This window comes from Cryptomeria japonica, chromosome 3 (assembly GCF_030272615.1).
Source record: "Cryptomeria japonica chromosome 3, Sugi_1.0, whole genome shotgun sequence".
NCBI lineage: Eukaryota > Viridiplantae > Streptophyta > Pinopsida > Cupressales > Cupressaceae > Cryptomeria > Cryptomeria japonica.
The window spans coordinates 530,027,529-530,053,588 of NC_081407.1; positions in this window are offsets into that span (position 1 = coordinate 530,027,529).

Below are 26,060 nucleotides of genomic sequence, written 5' to 3' on the forward strand. Positions count from 1 at the left end.
TGGATGCTCAGAGAAGGGGTTGGTGCCCTAAACTTTGTAATATATTATTTATTGTGAGGCTAGATTGGAGCAGTAGACTCGAGCAGCTATTCTCACCGAGGTTTTTCCCATATTGGGTTTTCCTTGTAAATCTAGTGTTGTGATTTAGTTTGTGTGTATGTGTGTTATTGATTAATTTGCAGTTTCAGCAATTGCATACATAGTTAAAATTATAAAATAAATTGATCCACCCTCCTTCTCAGTGTCCATTGTGTTCTTCAAGAATCAACCCACAATCCTAATTCCTTCATCACTGCAAATGGCATGATATTTATTGTGGCTCCTGAATCTATCATACAGTTTTTTGCTGATTTATTATTTATTAGCAAGGTAGTATAAAAGGGATCAATTTGTGCAGGGTCCCTTGTTAAAGTATCACCCAAATATACCTCGAGAGTTTTCATCAACTCCCTTTCATTTTATTTTTTCCCTTGTTTTCTTGTTCACCATCTACCTTATCTAGAGGAGTTTCAGACTTATGGGACACACTTGAAATTAGTTTAACAACACTATTCCTATATTCATCGATTTTCATCATCTCCAGTAATGGGACTGACATTTTGATTTGGGATAGAACTTGATCTATATGAAATGAAGGTAGGCTTATACTCTGCTCATCTTGAGCTTTCTTTGGCTCAACTGATTTTAGTTTTTCAATACTGTGTTGACGTTGTAGTAATTTACTTTTGTCTATTGCTATGTCCTTTGGGGCATATTTCTAGGAGATACTTTGACATAGCTGCTTCCCTTCACTTTGTTTGGTATTCTAAAAGTTTGATCCAACAGTGGCTTTATTTTTTATGAACATCCCAGTTGGTGTCCCTTGATCAGGATTAACATTTATGTTTCTAATATTGTAATTACTCTTTACGTGAGCTACTATTTCAACTGTTACTATTTTAATTTCTTCTTTCCTTCATCTCCTCAAATATGTTTCATCCTCTTGATACCTTTCCATACACACCTATCTATCCTCCTTATTTTCTTCTTCTTGATCAGAAAATACCTGCTGATCAATATGCATATTATACCTTTGTTAGTCTACATCATATTCTAGTCCACCCTCCTCTAAAGAGGAATAGTCCATACTTATCCCACATGGCCCGAATGATAGCATATTCACCATGTGATTTCCCATATCCATCTCATAAGTTATTTCATTCTCCATTCAATGGTCTATCATGTAGAATTCAGGATCGTGGGGTAAATTACATGCTACGCACCAAGGGTTATCTTCTACCATATTTTCTCTTGGCTTCTTTAAGGGATCAAGGGTCTCTTTATTTGCATTCTGGTTTTCTTCAATAGGTTTACCATCCTTCCAGTTAGTTCTGTAAGGCATATCATGTAATCTCGGCCAGTGAAAATTGGGCCTTTCATATATTGTAGTCCTATCACCTTTTGCCACCTTATTTGATAGATCCTTCACAGTATTCCAAACCTTTTCCAACTTGTCCTCTTCTTCTGTTTGCTTATTCTGATTATTTTTGGGGTTCTGTAATATTTTGATTCTCTCTCTTTTACCCACCTTTCCAGAATATTTCAAGATATTTTCTATCTTAAAATAAAATCTACATGCTTCATTAAAATCATTTGGATTATTCATTCTCAATTCATAACCTATTTTAGGATCAAATACGTTCATGTAAAATTCTATGCTCATAGGATCAGTTGGTTTTAAGTGTGGTGGGATTTTTTTCAATGACTTCATAAATCTCAAATTGAATTCTACAACTGACTCATTGATATTTTTGTAGATGTTGGTGATTTCATGTAGAGCGAATTTTGGGTCTGAATGGTCATCATATTGTTCTTTAAAAATTCTTTAGAATTCATTCTGTGAACTTATAGCTATGTCAGGGAGATTATTAAACCAATCTATGTCATCTTCAATAAGACATTGAATGAATAGCTTCATATATACATCCTCATCCTGGATATCAAAATTATCCATTACTATCTCAAATGCCTTGACATGGTCTTCTACCAAGGTGGTGTGGTTGCCTGAAAACTTAGGCACTACATTTCTCACTTTATTATCAAGCGGATTTGGGTACCCTGGGATCCCCGAGAAATCCAATTGTCTGAATCTATTTATGTTCATGAGTCTCCTTGCAAATAAATTTTTCCTTTGATTCATTTGATATTGTCCTTCTTGATTTGGTATTTGTGTGCCATACTGAGAATAGTGATATTGGTTTTTGTAATTGCCATTATAACCAAAATGTGGTACGAATTGTCCATTTCCATATGTTAGTTAACATATTATTCTTCTTTGATTTTTATGCAATTAAACTCCATGCCCTCACGAAGTCACAATTGTAAACTAACAAATTGGGAAAACACAGTTGTTCTTTTCCCTCTGAATTTTTAAAACAGGTACAACTCCCTTATATAACATTCAATGAATTATTCAATATAAATTTGTGCCCACTTTTAACCAGAAAGTAGTAAGGCAATACATTCATTCATAAACATGCAATGAACATAACATACATAAATATTTCCATTGATCATGAAAACACAGTTTCACAGATTCCAGACTTCACATAAACAAGGAATTGGCAAATCAGTATTGCTAGATAATGTTCTTTCTCAGATAAATCATTCACATAAACAGATGTGATTCAGTGATAATTAAACCCACAAAGAGGAAAATTCTCAAGATTGAACACATAGATTCAAGTCTTTCAGCCAATATATGTTTTCTTCATTCATTCAAAGATAAATAACTATTCAACATGATTATCTTTCTGAAAGAAACATACAGCAAATAGTAATAAACCTAAAACCTTCTGGATTTCTCCTAAAATCTAAACCCCTCTTCAGTTTCAAAACATTCCTTAAATAACATCAATTGTTTCTTTTACCCTTACGGAGTAATTTTTTGTGGTAAACAATTACCCACAGAAACAGTTTGAAAACATAACTGTAAATAACAGAAAAAGTCTTTTGAGTGAGATAAAAGAGGACACGTCCTCAGAAATGAAAACAAATCCTAACTAGGCATTGGGGATCTTTGAGATGCACCATCCTCGGCATTCACATTCACCGTTGCCTTCCATTCCTTGTACGCCACGATGAACTCCTGTAAATATGGAAGACTGGGAATTTTAACAGATGTCATCCTCTGTTTCCACGCCTCTATCTCTAGCCGGATCTTCTTGATTTTATCCATGTAGTTAGGTAATTGATCTGTGTAAATGTATAATACAGCTTCAACTCTAGAAACCTTTATGAAATTGGTTGTCGTGGGTGTTGCATTCTTCTTAACTTTGTTCATACCATTACAAAAAAGTTTTACAACCATATTCATGCTCTTTTCTACTTGACCATCGCCCCAGACATAAGTGGTATGAATATGTCTTAATTCAGTTGCCAAATTCTAACATATTCCCTTTAATTCTTTCTTCCACTTGATGAAATCCACACATCCCATCTTGAGTGTTGCAATCCTCCAATCAATATTGTGCTTACCAATGAACAGGAGTGATTCATCAACTATTTTAAGTGGTTTTTCAGTCAAAAACTTAGCCACTCCATACCTTTAAATTTCATAAATCTGTAAAGAGGCAGATGTCCATTTGGTTTCTTCACTCTCCCACATTTTAACCTATGACTGAATGTCTGCTATTAACAGTGAGGTTTCATCAAACACTTTTCTGGATTCTTGAATAAATTTGCAACCATCATTAATGACTCCATTCACCCAATCATCAAAAATAGCTGCGATGGCCTTTCCCCTTTGGATCTGACTCAATAAATTTTGACTGACAAGTGATGTGGGATCAAAATATTGGGACTATTGAGCTAATGTCTTAGGAGAAGAACATACATCGTTGATCGCATCAATGTAATCCGCCAGCACTCTGATCATTTGTTTTAGCTCCTTCTTATCCTTCCTGTCCTTTTGCGATCAGGTTAGCATGTGTTTCGTATAAACTTCAAAGTTATGGTTATCTATATCCCTGCCAGCAACTCCAAGATCTACTTTCTCCACATGGTAACTATCGGCAGAAAGCTCAGATGCTTCTCCATCAACCTTTGGCTTCGCAACCTCTGCCATCCATTTACCTGTTTTATCATCAATCCCTAACCTTTTCATTGCCTTTGCCCTTTTTGGCTAAGGTGTTTTTGTCACATACTTATGCACAACATCTTCGATTGGCAAAGCGATGGGAACAATATTTTTCCTTTTGTTTACAGAAGACACTAGCCATTAGGGAGAACTAACAACATAATCCTTTAAGATTAAAGACTTCTCTTGAGTCTGTTCTTTAAAACCAAGAGAAGTGTCAAGGTTTTCAGCAAAATCTTGATCAATATTATCCTCAAAGTGATCCATCTTTCATAAATTACTTTCTTCTGGCAACTTATCCTTCTCGCCTTCTTCGCTCGGGTCTAGATCAATAAAGTGTTCAGCAACCTGTAGTTCGCTCCTACCAGTTTTGGCCCTTGATCTAGTCACACAAATAGAAATAGGTGATCTGATAGCCTCTTTAGCTGTAGAGGTGGGTTTCTTATGGTGAGAAGATTTCTTGGTTTTTGTTTATGTTCCTACAAAACAAATATTTTTAGAAATGTTAGCATCAGGAGCCCTAAAAACAGCTTGCTTAATCATTTGTGATTCTAAACTCTGAGCATCTAATCGTCTCATTCTAGAAAGCCAATGTACGATTCTTTGAATCGTGGTTAATTCTTTGACATCGATGTCATCCCTTTCATACTCAAACCAACTTATCTCATCTAAAGGCTTTGATTTGATTCTATCAAATTTAGGATCAAGGACATCTTCGTCATGATCTGTAACCCCCTCAACATTCACCTCCAGCTTCCAATCAATAATCTTGCGGATCCTAAATCTGCTATAGTCTCTTAACCGGACTTCAAACTCATCTTTACAGTCCTCCCAAAAATCTTCCAAACGGGCAAAAGGAGCATAACTTTTTCCTAATTTAAAAGTTTGGACAGCAAAGCGTTTATTATCAAAACTACTCCTAGCTTGATAGAAACCAAAATCAAAATTATTTAAATCAACTCCAACACTAGCTGCATCTGCAAATGACTTGCAAGAAAAAGAACCTAAATCAAGGGGAAAGAGGGCTTCATGATCACTTAAATCTGCATACTTTTTAATCACATGGGCCAATTGCCTACAAAGCTCTTCTAGCACAAAACAATCAAAAGCATACCGAGGCAATTTCATGGGTTCCTCCTCAAAACCACCCACCGGAAGGTAAGTGAATTGGGGATACTGAATATAGTAGCTCCCATATACTCTGATTAATTGTTGATCCACTTCAGAAATCCTTCTTTCCAAATTTCCTATCAATTTTGCAAACATTCTTCGAGTAAAAACGTCATGAACCCGCCTATAGTTTTCCAAAGCCTTTTCACGCTGAAAACAAGGATAGAATTCAAAAACCTAAATTCCTTCAAAAACTGGGACTTGAGGTACTCCTTGTCATTCTTTTGTGCATGCCATACAATATATAAGATATGAAGACATGTAGAAATCCTTATCCCCGAACTACGCTTGTTTCAATTGATCTTGGAGCGCTTCTGCAATAACCTCTCCTCAATCAATATAGGAGGCTCCTTCTAAGATGACTTGGATGAAGTGATACATCTATTCCGTGAATAGATAAGAATCAGCCGCTCCCTTAACCTTATGCAACAAAACTATCAAATCCCTAATGTAGTTTTTCACACGATCTCTATTCAAGGATTTCAATAAGCGAGAATTGCCTCTCTGATGTTTAATCAACTAGCTTCTAGCAATAACATTTCTATGTTTTTCTGCCTTCTCAAGAAATCTTGTAATAGAGAGAGAAGGGGTAAATTCAAAGTATGCATCCCTCTCAGGAATTCTAAAAACTGAGATGATTGTTTCTCGGTTCACTGTTAACAAGACCTGGCCATCATCTTTCCTTATACACTGGTGTCTAATATCAAACCTAATGATGCATCCCCTCACCAATTCTGGACAAGTGATCGCTAAAGGAAAGGGTGCAACTTCCACCAAACCACTATTTGCTATCTCAGTCATGAATGGTTCTGACATTTGACTTTTTAACCTCTCTAAAAGGTTGCCCATGTCAAAATCTCTTAGGGTAGTGTCAGTGAATTCGGGATGCACATATTCTAGACTAGCAGCATTTCCGAATAAATGAAATGCAAACTTCACTTTCACTAAGTCAGCCATTAAAATATGATTCCTCAAGCAAGAAAATAAAACCAGAAGTAAAAGCTAACAGGAAAATGGAAGAATTGAACTCACCTTGTGTCAACAAATTTCTGAAATCGCTATGCTTGTAGAAAAATTTTACCTCTCACCACCTCCAGCGCCTTATCAAAAACTGACTAAGTTGTTTGTAAAATCATCAATTATAACGGTGCCATATATCAAATTTAAATTCATTGAGAAACAAATCTGCCTCACACATGCTAGAGATTTTGATACATGACAAGCATTAAATGCAATCTCTTAACTTCCATTGCCTCACTCATTCCACTCATTGCAATTGTTTTGATGTGTGTCATTAACTTAACTTTCCATGATTACAAACATCCAATCATGTGCCTTGGGAAAGTCGGCACTAGTTGTTATCTTTGAAAGAAGAGTCTTGGGTGTACAAAATGAATCATAACATTCCCTTATTGAACCCCATGAACCCATTGAACACAAAGGTTCAAGGCAGTTCACACATGTTCAACCATGTTTATGTATTTATCAAGAAAGACTCACAACTATATTGAAAAGAGAGGAGAAATAACTGACTTGAACAAAAACAAAAAGTACAAGGCAGTTCATGCTGGTTCAACCAGGTTCACACAAGTTCAATAAGGTACACATTTTACCAACTGTCAACCTTACATTTAAAGATGAGGATACAAATTACCATAGAACTAACTTGCCCAAAATGAACTTTGATCATGACATGAACTAGAACACAAAATTTGAAAGATGACGGCAAAACCTAGGATATAGGCAAACTCTTGCCAACATCGGCTTTGACTGGGGACTGGATTTCATGCCTTAAATACAGAGAATTCCAAACTCTGGTTCTGCATAACTGAAACTAAGGAAGGGATAAACGGACACAAAAACAAGACAAAAACAAAACAAAACAACAAAAACTATATACAAAGGAGGAACAGCTTCAGAACCTATAATGCTTGATATCTTGCCTATTGTATGACAAGGGCAAGATCGTACCATCAGTATATGAGAGCTTGAAATAATTTGGGCCTAATACCTGATGAAACTTGAAGGGGCCCTTCCATAGAGAATCAAATTTGCCATGTGCACCTTTCGGCTCCCTATGCTTATCCCACAAAAGGACCTCGTCACCCTCCATGAACTTCTGAGGCTTTGCCTTTTTGTCAAATATATGTTTGACACGAGCTTGATGTAGAGTTATTATGTCAACCATTTCTTCTCTTTCCTCCTCTAACTTGGTGAGATACATAATCTACTTCTCAATAGAATCCTTGAAGAACCAATCCTCAATCACAGTCTGAAGTCTGGAAGCAACCAATTCTAATGGCAGCGCCACTTGAGCCCCAATCCCATATACTAATTCAAAGGGTACCATACCAATTGCTCTCTTTGGAGCTATCCGATTAGCCCATAGAACTTCATAGATATGTTTATTCCAGGTTTTTCTATTCTCATCAACCAATTTTTTCATTATATTGACCAATTTTTTGTTAATCGACTCGGCCTAATTGTTTCCCTATAGGGATATGCCATGATCATAACAAAACATCATTAACTCCTGAGAAGTAAAATATGAAGCATTATCTGTCACTATTCTTTGTGGCATACCAAAACGAACCAATATGTTGTTCTTCAGAAAATCACAAACCACTTTTGTGGTTGTTCTCTTGGTTGGTATAGCTTCGACCCATTTGGTAAAATAGTCGGTTGTTGTCAATATGTATGAATACCCTACACTTGATGAAGGATTCACTAGACCAATAAAATCAAGACCCCATTGCTTAAAAGGTTTCTCTACAATAACTGGCTTCAAAGGAAGAGATGCTAATTGAGGTCTCCCAGTAAACATCTTACATTTTTCACATTCCGTGACCCATCTATATGCATCCCTGAACATGTCAGGCCAATAGAAACAACTTCAAATAATTTTAAAAGCAGTAAGAGTTGAGGAAAAATTTCCACCGCAGGCCTCATTATGATATGTGTGCAATAACTTTTGTTGTTTCTCTTTATCTACACATCGCAAATAAGTACCATCTAAGCCCTTCTTATACAGAATATCCTACCAGATTACATATTTTGTTGCCTTAAGTTTAAGATTCCTTTGCTCTTTAGCAGAGAGATGCCCTGGACAGCTACCATAAGTCAAATAATATGCTACATTAGAAAACCAGGGGTCTTGTAAACCAACAAACAAGGTTAATGGAAATTCTTCCTCTGTTTCTACCTTGTTTTCTGCAATCAATTTGCACAATCCCTAACCTCTCACCAATTTTGTAGGATGTATGTCTAGATCATACTCTTGAATTTTGGTCACCCATGTAGCCCTCTTATTGATTCCAATTTCTTGTTGGGTTAAGATGCCCTTAACTGCAGTATTTGGAATGAATACCATAGAATGAGAGTGCAGAATGTAATAGCTGAATTGCTTCATGGCCTTCACAACTGTGAAAACTTGCTTCTTAGAAAGTGAATAATTAAGCTCGTGTTTCTTGAGAGGAACACTCATAAATGCACTAGGTGCTTCAACTCCCACAACATATTTTTGCAATAGGATCCCAGACATTGTATGCTCTGATGCATAGCAATACACAATAAAATCCTTTTTAAAATTTGGATTGATAAGAGTAGGAGCCTCAGCAACTAAACTTTTAACTCTTTCAAATGCTTCCCTAGCCTCTTCAGTCCATTTGAAGGGATGTTTTTCACTCATCAGCCCAACAATGTGCTTTGTAGTTTCTGAGAAGTCGGGAACAAATCTTCTTAAGAAATTTACTTGCTCAAAAAATGATCTTACCCCATTCTGGTTTGACGAAAAACTAAGCTGCTGAATTGCCTTAACCCGTTCAGGATCAATCTTAATTCCTTCTTTCAAAACTATATGCCCCAGCAGTTTTCCCTCTGTAACACAGAAAATTGACTTCTTTGGGTTCAGATACATTCCATGATCTCTGCAACGTTGAAGGACTGCTCTCAAATCTCTAAGATGATTCTTCATTTCTTTTGAAAATAATGTCACATCATCTAAATAAATCACTATGACCTTGTCTCTAAAATCTCTGAAAGAAGAATCCATTGCCCTTTGAAAAGTTGCACTTGCATTAATTAGACCAAAAGGCATTCTATAGTATGCAAAAGTTCCCCATGGGGTTATGAATGCAGTCTTATGTTGCTCTTATTTATCAACTCCAATCTGGTTGTAGCCAGAAAACCCATCCAGCATTGACATTATTTCTGAACCAACAACAGTCTGCAAGATATGATCCATATTGGGCAAAGCATAATTGTCCTTTAAACTTGCTTGATTCAAGTTCCTAAAATCTACACAAATTTTGATCTCACCATTCTTTTTCCTTATTGGAACTATGTTTGCCACCCATGTGGAATTATGTATAGGATAAATTATCCTTGCCTTTAGCATTTTATCAACCTCCTTCAAAATCGCCTCAGCAACCATTGGATTAAAATTTCTCAACTTATGTCTAAAAGGAGTAGTGCCAATATTCAAAGGGATCTAATGTCAAAAATGCCCATTTCTAAACTCCTTTAAGTCATCATAACACCAGGCGAATACATCAATATATTCCCTAAGAATTTCTATAAGTTTACATTTTTCCTCCAGAGTGCAACATTTACCAATAGTGATCCATTTTGATTCTTCCTCACTCCCAATGTTCACTTTCTCACATTCTTCTTTTCCATCTTCTTTATTCAGAATCTTCTTACTACTAGTAAACACATCATTCTGAGAGAGAAACCTCTCAACAGTGACCAGGCCTTTTGGGATCTTATTTCCCTGAAGTTGTATAACATCTTTGTCTACTTCAATCCCAGGATTAGGACTAAATTCTTTACACACATCCTCAGAACCTTCAAAATAAGAATGAATAAAAGACCGGGCACACTCCAGAAAATCCCTTATCTGTGCATCAACCTCAAAAACCTACCAGTTCTAAACATTGTCAGGAACACTTGGTCGGTAAATCATCTCCACCCTATATGTATCTTCCTTAAAATCTAGATGAGGCAATAAAAGTGAGGCGGAAACGGCTAGAGAATCAGCTCTAGTATTTTGTTCCCTAGGCACGACTTTGATTGAAAAGGCATCAAAGAATTCTATTTCATCCCACACCCTATTCTTGTAGTGTTTCAGTCTTTCATTCTTAATTGAAAAGACATTTCTAACCTACTTCACTATTAACTCAGCATCACCCTTCGCTCTTAACAACTTAATAGCCTTATTTTTAGCCTCTAAAATACCCAATAATAATGCTTCATATTCTGTTGTATTATTGGTATTCTTAAAATCCAATTTAAAAGAAAAAGGAATAATATCACCTTGTGAATAAATCAGAACCACACCTACACCCGAACCGAAGCTAGCACAACTTCCATCAAACTCCATGGTCCATAGGCTATCGTTAGTAATATCTGACTCCTCCTTCTCGTTTTTCTCATCAACTGAAAGAATGAGATAATTTCCAAACTCAGTCTTGTCAAACAATATATGAGCCTCTGGATTATCTGAAGGGAAGACTGTAAATTTGTTCTTGACCTCAGGCTCCAACTTAACTTGCTTTTTACCAACCGGGATAACTGCCTCAGACCAATCCATCTTAATTTCTCCTCCAATATCTTTACAAAATGTTTTGCTAAGAAGAATACCATAGCTAGTGGGTATATCAGCTACTAATATTGTTAATTTTGACCATTTATCAGGATACGCTACCAACACAACCTGAGCATCTTTAACCTAACCCATGAGTGGAACCTGTTTACCATCCATTGAGTAGCATCTCCCAAAAGTTTTAGTCAAAGTTAACCCTAAAGCTTTAGCTACGGATGAGGGCATAATATTATCAGAGGCACCTAAATCAATAATACAGTTGCTCAGTTTATGACCATTGACAAGTAGTGAGATATAGAAAGGATTGAGTTTGTCTTCACAATCTTGAGAAGGTTCACCTAAAATTCCCTGAGCAGAACTAGATTCGTCTTGTGAACTATAATCATGAAAAGGTAATTCAATACTCACGGAACTTTCTAAAACAATTTTTTGGTCATTGGTGTATTCCTGACTCCCATCCCTAACATATTTAACCAACTTATCTAGCTCCTTTGGATTCAATCTCAAATATTCTGCAGGAGATATCTTAATAGTAGATGCTTTATAGAATTCAACAAAATCAAATGAAGAAGATAGGGAAGTAGAAGGAGAAGAACCTCTTGGAAGAATTTTAACATCGGAAGACTTAGGATCCTCAAGAGTCTTTTAGGTCGACTTGTCTTTTTCATGGGTTGAGTCGACAAAAGAAACCGTTCTAAATGGTGTCTTAGTTTCCTTTTGATTCCTTGTCAAAATAGCACAAGAGGGGTCCTCCAAAGTGACCAATATATCACCTCCTCATTTAGAATCTGAATCATATTCAAGGAAGTAAGTTCTAGAGTCACCATGCACTCCAGAAGCTCTCTCTTCTACTGTCATCTCCCTTAAATTATCTTTGGTAGCTTCCATTTGCAAATACCTTTGCATGTCAGGACAAGTAGCTCCATAATGGTCAGTTGTCAAATGAAATACACACATACTTCTTTGTCCAGGTGGGGCTTCAATGGCTAATTTTTAGTTGAGTTGCAGGTAATTGGGGTAACCTACCTGAATTGGGCTGATTAAACTGCCTTCTCCTGATATCTTGATAGGGTCATTGGTATGTTGGATTAGTCTTTGGTAATTGTCTTTTAAGAGAAATTACATCATTCATAAGGTGTTGTATCACAGGGTCTGAGGATGTGGATGGTTGCATGTTGGGAGTTTGTACATCTTTCCTCCATTTTCCAGTAGTTATTAAGTCATCCTCTAAACTTATTGCTCCATTATGTACTGCTATCAAATCCACTACGGGACTTCTTCTAAGATGAAAACCTATATCTAGGGGCATTGCATTCAGAAAGAAAGTATTTTGGTTCTCATCATTTGGTCTTTTGGCAACAGGAATCATCTGAATTAATCTGTTGTATTTGGCCACAAATTCTCTCATTGGTTCATGTATTTCTTTCTTCATTTGAGTTAACTAGACTAACAAGGTATGATTATCTTCTGCAGTCCTATATTTGTTTTCAAACCAAGTTTTAATATCATTCCATGTTGTTATTACACCATGTGGCAAGTGGTAGAACCAGTCAGCTACACCATCAACTAGTGTTTGAACAAACAATCTCACAGCTACATCCTCATGTTGCATGGCTAATATCCCACGGGCCACATTAAAGGCATTCAAATGTTCATCAAATGAAATTTTACCATCTTCACTAAACTTGGGTAATACATCCCTCGCCCCTTTAGGAAGATTTTTATTTGCTGCAAGATTCAAAGGTCCCACTGCAGCTCCCCACGGATTATTAGCCATTTGGTGAGTTACTTGTGGAAAGTTTATTACAATTGGCAAAACTGTACCATGCAAGGTTAAAGCTTGGCAAATCGGAGATGTGGCTTGCTTTGGAGGAGGAGATGCAGGTCTACTCCCAGATCTATGCGAGGGAAAGGGATTTGAAAAATGAAGGTTCTGTAATTATTGAAAGACATGATCCACTAAACCTTCTCTCCTTTGTGAACGAGTATAAGGTCTAGATTCCAGTGTAAATAGAAAATTCCTACGAGGAATCAAGCTTAAAAAGAACTCATGGAATCAGGTGTCTAGGATTTTGATTCTGAACAATAGGATTTTGTACAAATAAAACCCTCGGAACCACTACCCTCTCAAGCACTAACACTAGATGAATTTCTTGTCCTTCCTCTTCTTCAAGAAATAGACTAATCCACACATACTCAGCTCGGCTACACCTACTCCTCCAAGCCAATGTGTCTAACTCAAAAATAATATTACCCTGCTCTTCTTGTATCCAGTTAAGATTTGGTTGCAGCACTGGTAAGAAACCTTCATGGGGTAGCACCATTCCCTAGAATTTCATAGAAATGTAAAAAGTGAAGGTCTTATGCAAAGACAATAAACAGTTTTGTTCCCCAGCAGAGTCGCCAAAAAATTATGTTAGTTAACATATTATGCTTCTTTGATTTTCATTCAATTAAACTCCATGCCCTTACGAAGTCACAATTGTAAACTAACGAATTGGGAAAACACAATTGTTCTTTTCCCTCTGAATTTTTAAAATAGGTATATCTCCCTTATATAATATTCAATGAATTATTCATTATAAATTTGTGCCCACTTTTAACCAGAAAGCAGTAAGACAATACATTCATTCATAAACATGCAATGAACATAACATACGTAAATATTTCCGTTGATCATGAAAACATAGTTTCACAGATTTCAGACTTCACATAAACAAGGAATTGGCAAATTAGTATTGTTAGATAATGTTCTTTCTTAGATAAATCATTCACATAAATAGATGTGATTCACTGATAATTAAACCCACAAAGAGGCAAATTCTCAAGATTGAACACACAAATTCAAGTCTTTCAGCCAATATTTGTTTTCTTCATTCATTCAAAGATAAATAACCATTCAACATGATTATCTTTCTAAAAGAAACATATAGCAAATAGTAATAAACCCAAAACCTTATGGATTTCTTCTAAAATCTGAACCCCTCTTCAGTTTCAAAACATTCCTTAAATAACATCAATTATTTCTTGTACCCTTATGGAGTAATTTTCTATGGTAAACAATTACCAGAAGAAATAGTTTGAAAACATAACTATAAATAACAGAAAAAGTCTTTTGAGTGAGATAAAAGAGGACACGTCCTCGGAAATGAAAACAAATCCTAACTAGGCATTGGGGATCTTTGAGTTGCGTCATCCTCGGCATTCACATTCAGGGTTTCCTTCCATTACTTGTATGCCACGATGAACTCCTATAAAGATGGAACACTAGGAATTTTAACAGATGTCATCCTTTGTTTCCACGCCTCTATCTCTAGCCGGATCTTCTTGATTTTATCCATGTAGTTAGGTAACTGATCTGTGTAAATGTATAATACAACTTCAACTCTGGAAACCTTTGTGAAATCAGTTGTCATGGGTGTTGCATTCTTCTTAACTTCGTTCATAGCATCACAGAAAAATTTTATAGCTACATTCATGCTCTTTTCTACTTGACCATCGCCCCAGACATAAGTGGTATGAATATGTCTTAATTCAGTTGTCAAATTCTAACATATTCCCTTTATTTATTTCTCCCACTTGATGAATTCCACACATCATGTCTTGAATGTTGCATTCCTCCAATCAATATTGCGCTTACCAATGAGCAGGAGTGATTCATCAACCATTTTAAGTGGTTTTTCAGCCAGAAACTTAGCCACTCCATACCTTTGAATGTCATAAATCTATAAAGAGGCAGACATCCATTTGGTTTCTCCACTCTCCCACATTTTAACCTATGACTAAATGTTTGCTATTAACAGTGAGGTTAATCAAACACTTTTCTAGATTTTGAATAAATTTGCAACCGTCATTAATGACTCCATTCACCCAATCGTCAAAAATAGCTGTGATGGCCTTTCCCCTTTAGATCTGACTCAATAACTTTTGATTGGCAGGTGATGTGGGATCAAAATATTGGGAAGCTTGAGCTAATTGATTAGGAGAAGAAGATACACCGTTGATCGCATCAATGTAATCCGCCAGCACTCTGATCATCTATTTCAACTCCTTCTTATCCTTCCCATCCTTTTGTGATTGGGTTAACATGTGTTTTGCAGAAACTTCAAAGTGATGGTTATCTATATCCCTATCAGCAAATCCAAGCTCTACTTTCTCCACGTGGTAACTATCGGTAGAAAGCTCATATGCTTCTCCATCAACCTTTGTCTTCGCAACCTCTGCCATCTATTTACTTGTTTTATCATCAATCCCTAACATTCTCATTGCTTTTGCCCTTTTTGGCTGAGGTGTTTTCATCACATACTTACTTACAACATCTTCGATTGGCAAAGTGACAGGAACAATATTTTTCCTTTTATTTACAGAATACACTAGCCATTGGGGAGAACTAACAACAGAATCCTTTAGGATTAAAGACTTCTCCTGAGTCTATTCTTTAAAACCAAGAGAAGTGTCAAGGTTTTCAGCAAAATCTAGATCAATGTTATCCTCAAAGTGATCCATCTTTGACAAATTAATTACTTCTAGCAACTTATCCTTCTCACCTTCTTCTCTCGGGTCTAGATCAATAAAGTGTTCAGCAACCTGTAGTTCACTCCTACCAATTTTGGCCCTTGATCTAGTCACACGAAAAGAAATAGGTGATCTAATAGCCTCTTTAGTTGTAGAGGTGGGTTTCTTATGGTGTGAGGATTTCTTGGTTTTTGTTTATGTTTCTGCAAAACAAATATTTTCAGAAATGTTAGCATCAGGAGCCCTAAAAACAGCTTGCTTAATCATTTGTGATTCTGAACTGTGAGCATCCAATCGTCTCATTCTAGAAAGCCAATGTATGGTTCTTTGAATCATGATTATTGCCCTCACATCGATGTCATCCCTTTCATACTCAAACCAAGTTATCTCATCTAAAGGCTTTGATTTGATTCTATCAAATTCAAGATCAAGGACGTCTTCGTCATGATTTGTAACCCCCTCAACATTCACCTCCAGCTTCCAATCAATAATTTGTTGGATCCTCAATCTTCTATAGTCTCTTAAGCGAACTTCAAACTCATCTTTACAGTTCTCCAAAAAAACTTCCAAATGGGCAGAAGGAGCATAACTTTTTCCTAATTTAAAAGTCTCGACAGCAAAGAGTTTATTATCAAAACTATTCCTAGCTTTATAGAAACCAAAATTGAAATTCTTTAAATCAACTCCAACATTGGTTGCATCTGCAAATGACTTGCAAGAAAAAGAACCTAATGTTGGTATTTTGGTATGGTTTTGTCATTGATGTCAACACCTACTAAAACACTAGCACTTTGGAGATCCAGCAACATTCACCGACAAGCAAGTAACTATTGCACAGTTACTGGTATATGATTCACCGGTAGGATATAATGTTCACTGGCACTTGGAATGATATGGAAGACACTTGGTAATGTCGAAGACATCATGTGGACACTTTGTTTTGAAGAATTGATCATTGGTATATTCATATTTGCATATTTGCTTTTATCGGCAAATAGGTCTAGGGTTACACCGGCAGGTTTATCTTTTCCAGATCAGCATGGCACGCTATGGAGATGATTTATTATTGTTGTAAATGCATTAAGCCGACATGTTTAATTGGTTATTGCATCGAATATTATATTGTATGTAAAATGTTTTTATTGTAATATCTAGTAGAGCCAACCTACTAAAATTGGTCTTAGGTTATGGTACAATTGTAAGATCTTATTTTTAAGATCGAACGTGGAATGCAAAAAAGGATTGTGTGAAGGTATATGCGAGATTAAGCAGAGGTATACATGAAGACATCATTTGAAGGTGAAGCTAGGTTTTTGTAGAAGCATATCAGCATTACACCGGTACTAAATCCAACATATGAAGATGATATTTTGTGTAGTACATTCTTATTGAATTTAACCATCCAACTGTAGTCAGTGTGACTCCCATTTTGTGATTGAGCAGTGAGCTCTAGGCTGTTGGCCTTTCTGCATGTCCAGACCCCATTTATGTACACTTACTATCTGCAGTAGTATCATCTGATTGTGGGTAAGGTTTCCCACCAAGTTTTTTCCCCTTACAGGGTTTCCACATACAAATATTTGTGTTATGTGTTGTGGATAACTCTATGTTTATGTTTCATGCATTAATCTCTACCGGTATAGCAATTTACTGTTAACACTATCTAACGGCACGCTTAACTGGTTTACCGATATTAAGCATTAAGTTGGTTAATTGGTTTTTGGTTTAAATTTATTAGACAACTAATTCACCCCCCCCCCTCTCAGTTGTCTCTGGGACCTAACACCTAATTCAAGGGGAAAGAGGGCTTCACGATCACTTAAATCTGCATACTTTTTAATCACATGAGTCAATTTCCCACAAAGATTTGCTAGCACAAAATAATCAAAAGCATACCGAGGCAATTTCATGGGTTCCTCCTCAAAACCACCCACCTGAAGGTAAGTGAAGTGTGGATACTGAATATAGTAGCTCTCGTATACTCTGATTAATTGTTGAGCCACTTCAGAAATCCTTATTTCCAAATTTCCTGTCAATTCTACAAACATTCTTCTAGTAAAAAACATCATGAACCTGCCTATAGTTTTCCAAAGCCTTTTCACTCTGAAAACAGGGATAGAATTCAAAAACCTGAATTCCTTCAAACACTGGGACTCGAGGTACTCCTTGCCATTCTTTTGTGCATGCCAGACAATATATAAGATATGAAGACATGTAGAAATCCTTATCCCCAAACCGTGCTTGTTTCAATTGATCCTGGAGCGCTTCTGCAACAACCTCTCCCCAATTAATGTAGCAGGTTGCTTCTAAGATGACTTGGATGAAATGATACATCCATTCCGTGAACAAATAAGAATCGGCCACTCCCTTAACCTTATGCAACAAAACTATCAAATCCCTAATGTAGGGTTTTACATGATCTCTATTCAAGGATTTCAATAAAAGAGAACCACTTCTCTGATGTTTAATCAACCAGCTTCTAGCAATAACATTTATATGCTTGTCTTCCTTCTCAAGAAATCTTGTAACAGAGAGAGAAGGGGTAAATTCAGAGTATGCATCCCTCTCAGGAATTCTAAAAATTGAGATGATTGTTTCTCTATTCACTGTTAACAAGACCCGACCATCATCTTTCCTTATACATTGGTGTCTAATATCAAACCTATTGATGCATTCCCTCACTAATTCTGGACAAGTGATCGCTAAAGGAAAGGCTGCAGCTTCCACCAAACCACTTTCTTTTATCTCAGTCATGAATGGTTCTGACATTTGACTTTTTAAGCTCTCTAAGAGGTCACCCATGTCAACATCTCTTAGGTAAGTGTCACTGAATTCAGGATGCACACTGAATTCAGGATGCACACATTCTAGACTAGCAGCATTTTTGAATAAATGAAATGCAGACTTCACTTTCACTAACTTAGCCATTAAAATACGATTCCTCAAGCAGGAAAACAAAACCAGAAGTAAAATCCAACAGGAAAATGGAAGAACTGAACTCACCTTGTGTCAACAAATTTCTGAAATCCCTACGCTTGCGGAAAAAGTTTACCTCTCACCACCTCCAACGCCTTATCAAAAACTGACTGAGCTATTGGCAAAATCATCACTTATAACGGTGCCATATATCAAATTTAAATTCATTGAGAAACAAATTTGCCTCACACATGCTGGAGATTTTGATATGACAAGCATTAAATGCAATCTTCTTAACTTTCGTCACCTCACTCATTACACTCATTGCAACTATTTTGACGTCTGTCATTAACTTAACTTTCAATGATTACAAGCATCCAATCATGTGCCTTAGGAAAGTCAGGGCCAACTGTTGTCTTTGAAAGAAGAGTCTTGGGCATACAAAATGAATCATAACATTCCCTTATTGAACCCCATGAACCCATTGAACACAAAGGTTCAATTCAGTTCACACATGTTCAACCATGTTTATGTATTTATCAAGAAAGACTCCCGACTATATTGAAAAGAGAGGAGAAATAACCAACTTGAACAAAAACAAAAAGTACAAGGCAATTCATGCTAGTTCAACCAGGTTCACACAAGTTCAATAAGGTACACATTTTACAAACTGTCGACCTTACATTTAAAGACAAGGATACAAATTACCATAGAACTAACTTGCCCAAAATGAACTTTGATCATGACATGAACTAGAACACAAAAATTGAAAGATGATGGCAAAACCTAGGATATAGGAAAACTCTTGCCAACACCATAAAGGTTATATCCTCTGTTATAGTAATTATTCTAACCCTGATTCATCAACATACTAGTCCCAAAGGGTTTAGAAATTTTAGTAGAACTAACAACAACATAAGTCATTGGCATAGTGTGTTGAGTGTATTGTGATGTGTTTGTGGAGGTAGTCATTGATGAGTATGAGAAGTTACTAGCCATGGGCATAGTTTGTATTAATTGGGTAGACATATGGTGTATTTGTTGAGAGTATTGTGGAGTTCTATAGATACTATTAGTTAGGTGCAATATTTCTTGAGCCAGGAGATCTCTTTGCCTTTATAATTTCAAATACTCTACCCTATCTCTCATTTCATCTATTTGATTTTGTAACTCCTGTGTAGCTGACTCACCTTGTTGTCTTGGTTAAGTGACATTATGCACACTAGTGAACTGCCCTTTCTACTTATTCAATGAAGAAGAGAACCCAAGCAGAGTATGAGGTGTTTGATGCCCACTTCTTGGACAAGAAGGATGGCTTGACGTTCCAACCTAAAACTGGTTATACGATGTTTCTACCCTAGCCAATGTATCATCTTCCTCATATTGCATATAGAGCTCCCTCTCTTCTGCTCTAAGGTATTCAAAATTATTGACTTCTAAATTGTAATACTAGTTTATTTTTTCAGTCCTAGGCCTTTCTTGATTCATGGGTGAGGTGATAGTATTACTTTCTCATACAAGGACCAAGAAATCCTTTCTTGAATCTTTGTTACTTTGACTCTTATTCTTATCCTTCTACTCAATGTTGAGTGGATATATAGGGTTTCCTTGTTTCAATGACCTCCTCCTATATATTCAAGGCTATATGTACATATAAATTTTTATCTTTCTTGTATATCTGAGATTATCAGAGTTTCCACCCCTAGAGGGAATAAATTATCCTTTTTTGAGTTTTTCTCCTTCAGCAGAGCCACTTAATTCTTATAATAGTTTTCAGATATAACTTCTTCTAATATTGTGACTCACTTCCCAAATGGATCCCTAATAGAGCCACCAATCTGTCGATTCCCAAATCAATAGATTATAAAACCCTTAGAGTGTGATAATCTATATAATCAAGCTTAATAACTTGTTTGAGAAACGAACAAGATTCCCTTAGAAAGAGAAATGTTCTGCTCTTTAGGTTATGCGGGACTTGGGCATGTGTACCTTATGATTTAGCAGACTTGTGAATTTTCTTGATTCCTTGGTTTTGATTCACTTAGTACAATACAATTACTTGAAGTGAATATCTTGTATTTTCCTACTCCTACCCCTATCTTACTTATATCAGATCAGGCAGATATTCTTAATGCTTTTGCTCAATTTTACACTAAATTGTTTACTTCAAGAGCGATGGGCAGAACAAGGATAGGGCTAGAGATGAAATAAAGAATATTATCCCCAAAAAGGCTAGCAGTGAGGACTCTATTAAGTTGGACAAAGAGATTTCATTAGAGGAAGTTCAAAAAGCCATCCTTGTCCTAAGTAATGACAACAGTTTGGACCGGATGGCCTTCCAGTAGAGTTTTATAAGAGTAACATTAATTGGATTTGTGAGGACCTTTTCAAGGTGTACAAGAAATCCATGAGCAAGGAGCCTTTAGGTAGTGACATTAATAGTGGACTTATCAAACTTATTTCTAAAGATAGAGATAGGTCTCTCATCAAAAATTGGAGACCCATTACAGTATTGAATGTGTCCTATAAAATCCTTTCTAAAATATTGGCTAAGAGGGTGGAGGATGTTCTTTCGAAGGTTGGGAAACCTATTCAAATAGGATTTATTAAGGGTAGATGCATATTGGATAATATTCTTACATGTTCTGAAGCCATGTGTTGGGCTAAGGAGTCTAATCAAAGAGTGGCTATGTTGTTGATTGATTTTGAAAAATCCTATGACAAAATTGAGTGGAAGTTCATTTTGTTGATGCTAGAAAGTCTTGGCTTCCCCAGTTTCTTTTTCCTGATAGTCAAGACATAAAATATGCAAAAGCTTGTGTGAAAGTGTATGGGGTTAAATATGATAGTTTTTCCTTATATAGGTCTATTAGACATGGGTGCCCATTGGCTCCTATCCTATTTGTTATTGCAGCAGATGCACTCTATTATTTGTTGAGAGATCATTCGATTTCAAACAGAGTGCAAGGTATTAAAATTACAAGTGGGGATAACCTATCTAATATACAATTTGCAGATGATACAACAATTCTAGTCCAGTTGGCAAAAGATAATCTAAGAACACTAATGATAAAAGTAGACATTTTTTGAAGTACCTCTAGAAGAAAAGTTTCCTTCCCAAAATCCATTATGCTAGGTTGGGAGGACCAACCCCTTGAATAGTTATGTAAATATTTCCTCATGTGGGGGGTACCTAGGCACCAAGTGTGTTACCTAGGAATCTCTTTCACCATTAGCCCCAATCTCAAAGAGATGTGGGAGTGGGTTAAAGGAAAGATTGATAAAAAAAAAACTTAGAAACTGGAATAAGCATTACCTCTCACTATCAGGGAGGTACCAGGTCTATCAAAAGATACTCTCCTCATATAACATCTATTTCACATCTGCCTTGATTTTTTCTAACTATCAGTTCTTATATATCCAGAATTTAGTTAAAGAATTATTATGGTATGATGGAAAGGGGAATAAAAGAATCATGCTATTAGATGGCAATGGTGTGTCATGAGTAAAGACAAATGTGGGCTTGGGTTGAGGTTACAGGGGGCGGCACTTGCAGCAAAGTGGATTTTTTAATCCCTTAAGGGGGACAAACTGATGGCATTTGCATGAACATTGCATTAAGGATATGTTATGTTCTCATTGATGTCAATTAACCGGTAGTGATATTGTTGTAATATTGTTACTGTAACTAGTAGGAAAAATTTGTGGAGTGAACCGGTAACCGATGTAAACCTTATCTATTGATGTAACCAATAAACCCTACCTGTTGTTTTTGATAAACCTTAACCGATTAAGTTTGGTGAATTGGTTATATTTGTTTATGATCTGATGATGAGCGGTAATGATTATGACACGTATGATTATTGTATGAAGATAATTTCAAGAGATTTTGGCAAGTTGTTGTAATGGTTTTTGTCTAGGGAATGAGCAAATGTATTGCATCTAATGCAAAGTGCGTGATGTGTTACTAAGTTCGATGAAGCAGTGATCAAGGAACGGTCAAGGTTTTCTTTATTGATGTGTAGAGATTGCTATGTAATCCAATGGTCATACTTGAACCAATTTGTTTGTAATCTATATGAGAATTAGGTTTTTGTTGTGTTACCAACCTAATTGATTTGTTTATAAGGTCGATGAAGTTTTTTAGTTTAATGAGTTGGCAAATTTGGCAAAGATTAGTTGAGTGTGGGGTTGTTCAACTGGATGATGTATCTGCAGTTTGAGTAAAGGCAGATAGGAGCACAAAATGGATCTGATCAAGCAAGTGTAGTCCTATTCAGACATATCAACAAACTCTTATGTTTTTCTAACAATTATAGAAGAATTGAAATCCCCTAACTGGGTAAGCTCTAACAATCTTGGTGTTATTCAAATCCTCTAACAAGGTGATCCATTAGCTTGGATTTTCAAATCCTCTACCGAGGTTACTCCTTACAGGGTATTGCTTCTAACAAGACATTGTAGTCAATCCCTTAACTGGGTGATTCCCAACAAGATCAGTTCTTAACAAGACATTTTGTAAAGCTTTAATAGGCTAGGCTCCTAACAGGGCGAACTTCAAAAGAGTTGAGATAGTTATCTTGTGAGTCTCATCTCACCATGGTTTTTACCTATTTGGGTTTCCACATCAAAAAATATGTGTGTCAAGTGGTGAATGTTTTTGTGGTTATATTTTCATGGTTGATTTACTTAACTACTCAACTACTTTGATAAATCATGATAACCGAAAGCATTGAGAAATGAAGAAGTTGTTTACTCTTAATTTGTTGTAACAGTCAATCGGTTTATCTTGTGATTTTTTATCTTGACAGAGGTATTACATTGTTAGTTCTAAGTTTACTTTGAGAGATTGATTTTTGAGATTGGTGAAGTTTGTATCAGTTTTTCTATCTACTGATTCACCCCCCCCCCTCTTAGTAGTTGACCGGATACTTAATTCTTTCATCATACCATCAATTGGTATCAGAGCTTATCAGGTCCTCTAAGGTCTAATCCTAACAGCTTGAGGTAAAGATCATGCAGATCATGATGAAGAAGGAAGATCCAAAGTTCAATAGAGAGAACTACAGGATATGGACTAACAGAGTGAAAATTTATATCAAGAGTTTGGGAAGCCAATGCTGGGAACATGTTGATACTAAGTATGTTGCACCTACTGGGATTAATATTGATGATCAGATGAAAGGGAAACAAGAAACTCATCAAGCATTGGAGGCTATTATCAGTTCTTTGTCTGATGCAGAGTATGTAGATGTTCATGGTCTTGAAACTGCATATGAGGTATGGAAAAAAATTGAACAAATTTATAGCATTGATGAATATATTAAGATTGCTAAAGGAGAGAGTCTAAGAGGAAAGTTTGATGACATGTGGATGGCTGAAGGTGAGAATATCTAGTAGTATGGTCAAAGGATAAAAGAGATAGTTAGTGAAATTAAGAGTGCGTGACGTAAAGTGGAAGATTCCAAAGTGATCAGTAAGGTACTGAGAACCTTGCTACCAATCAACGCTATCTTAGTTGCAGTTGTTCAGGAGCTGAGGTCCATTGATAAAACTAAGGTAACTCTTGACTCCATCATTGGAAAGCTTACTTCTTTTAAATTAAATGGTTATGATGGTAGTGTACATAAATCTGAGTCTGCATTTAGAGCTTCTGTTTGTGTCTTCATCATTAGCTTCTCTACTGGATCTGGATTCATAACTATGACTAACATCTCTACTTTTCCTCACTTTAGTTAAGCATGAAGCATTGTTCATCAAGCGATTGCCTAGAGGTATAGGTAAATATAGAGGAAAATTACCTTTGAAATGTTTTGCATGCAACAAGATTGCACACATTGTTGCTAACTATCCTAATGGTGATAATGAGCACAAACGAGAGAAATTCAAGAAGTACAAGGGTAAAGGGAAAAGAGATTGTCTTATTGCTATTAATGGTGGTATTGTTGGTATTATGGATGTGTTGCATTGGTTTTGTCATTGATGTCAACACTTATCCTTCTAGAGATCTTTGGTTATGTTGAACTGACACATTATGTTCACCGGCATGTTTAGTGACTTATGCACAGTCACCGGTATATTGGTCACCGGCACTGAGGATGACTTGTTATCATCTAGAGATCACTTGGTTATGTCGAAGACATGGTTTGGATACTTGGTTTTGGTATTTTGGTTAATTGGTCTAATCGGGTTGACATATTTGTTGTTACCGGCAAATTGGTCTAGGTTATGGACCGACATGCATTATCTATTCCAGATCAGCACGACACGTTATGGAGATGATTAATTAATTGGATATTGTTGTAATTGTATTGAGCTGACATGATGCATTGCATCTTGACTTATTTGTAATTGAATTAAGTGAAATATTCTTAGTTAGCCAACCTACACATTTGGTCTTAGGTTTTGGTATATATGTAAGATCTCATTTGTGAGATAACGTAATAAGGTAGAAGGATGGTATATGGTTATGGTATTGTAACAGGGTATGTGTGAATATTGAAGATCATATGAGAACACCATAGAGAAGGTTCAAGGAAGGTTTGAAGGTGATTATTAGAGCTTAATCGGTATTGAATCCAGCATTGGAGATACTACTTTGAGCAGTACATTAACATTGGATTTAATCATCCAATTGTAGTCAGTGTGACTCCTATTTTGTGATTGAGCAGTGAGCTCTAGGCGATTGGCCTTTCTGCATGTGCAGACCCCATTTGTATACACATACTCTCTGCAGTAGTATCATCTGATTGTGGGTAAGGTTTCCTACCGTGGTTTTTCCCCTTACAGGGTTTTCACGTACAAATCTTTGTGTTATGTGTTGTGGATGTTGTTTCTCTTTCTGGTCTATGCATTAAGTTTCACCAGTATTAATATCTACCGCTAATCTGTCTTTTGGCATTAAGTTTGGTTTACCAGTATTAAGTATTAGAATTTGGGTTGAAATTAATAGACAACTGATTCACCCCCCCCCCCTCTCACTTGCCTCTGGGTCCTAACAATTGGTATCAGAGCTAAGTCCTCTTTTTGCAGAAGTTTAACAGCTTGAGGAGATTCTATGGCAACTAACTTTTTCAGAAAGGAGAATCTGAAACTTGATGGAACTAACTATGGTATATGGAAGATCAGAATGGAGACACATCTGAATTATATTGGAAGAGACATATGGGATGTTACAAAGAATGTCTATGTTGCTTCTTTACCGAATCAACCTCATCCACCAACATTGGCTAAGGATCAGGAGAATGATTGCAAAGCAAGAGAAGCACTTTTGAGCGCATTGTCAGATCAGCAAATCATGAGATTATCAGACCGATCTACTGCTAAAGCTATTTGGGATAAATTGGAGACATTTAATGAAGGAGATACCACTTTCAAAATTGCAAAGCTGGAATGCTTTCGGGTCAGGTATGAAAATCTGAAAATGAAAGAAGATGAAAGAATTTTTGCTTTTATGGAAAGGGCTAATGAAATTGTTTTGGGAATACAATGTTGTGGAGGTTCCTTGAGTGAAGATTAAATTGTTTCTAAATTTTTAAGAGCTTTGCCACCGACATATAAAATGAAAGTAACTTCTATTAATGAGTTAAGAACAATGCCTAATACATCAGTATCTAGAGATACCTTGGTTGGAAAACTTTCAGCATTTGAGCTTGAGGAATTTGGTCTTGTTGCTACAATTAAGATAGATTTAGCCTTCAAAGCATCATCATCCTCTGACAAATCTGATTGGAAAGTACT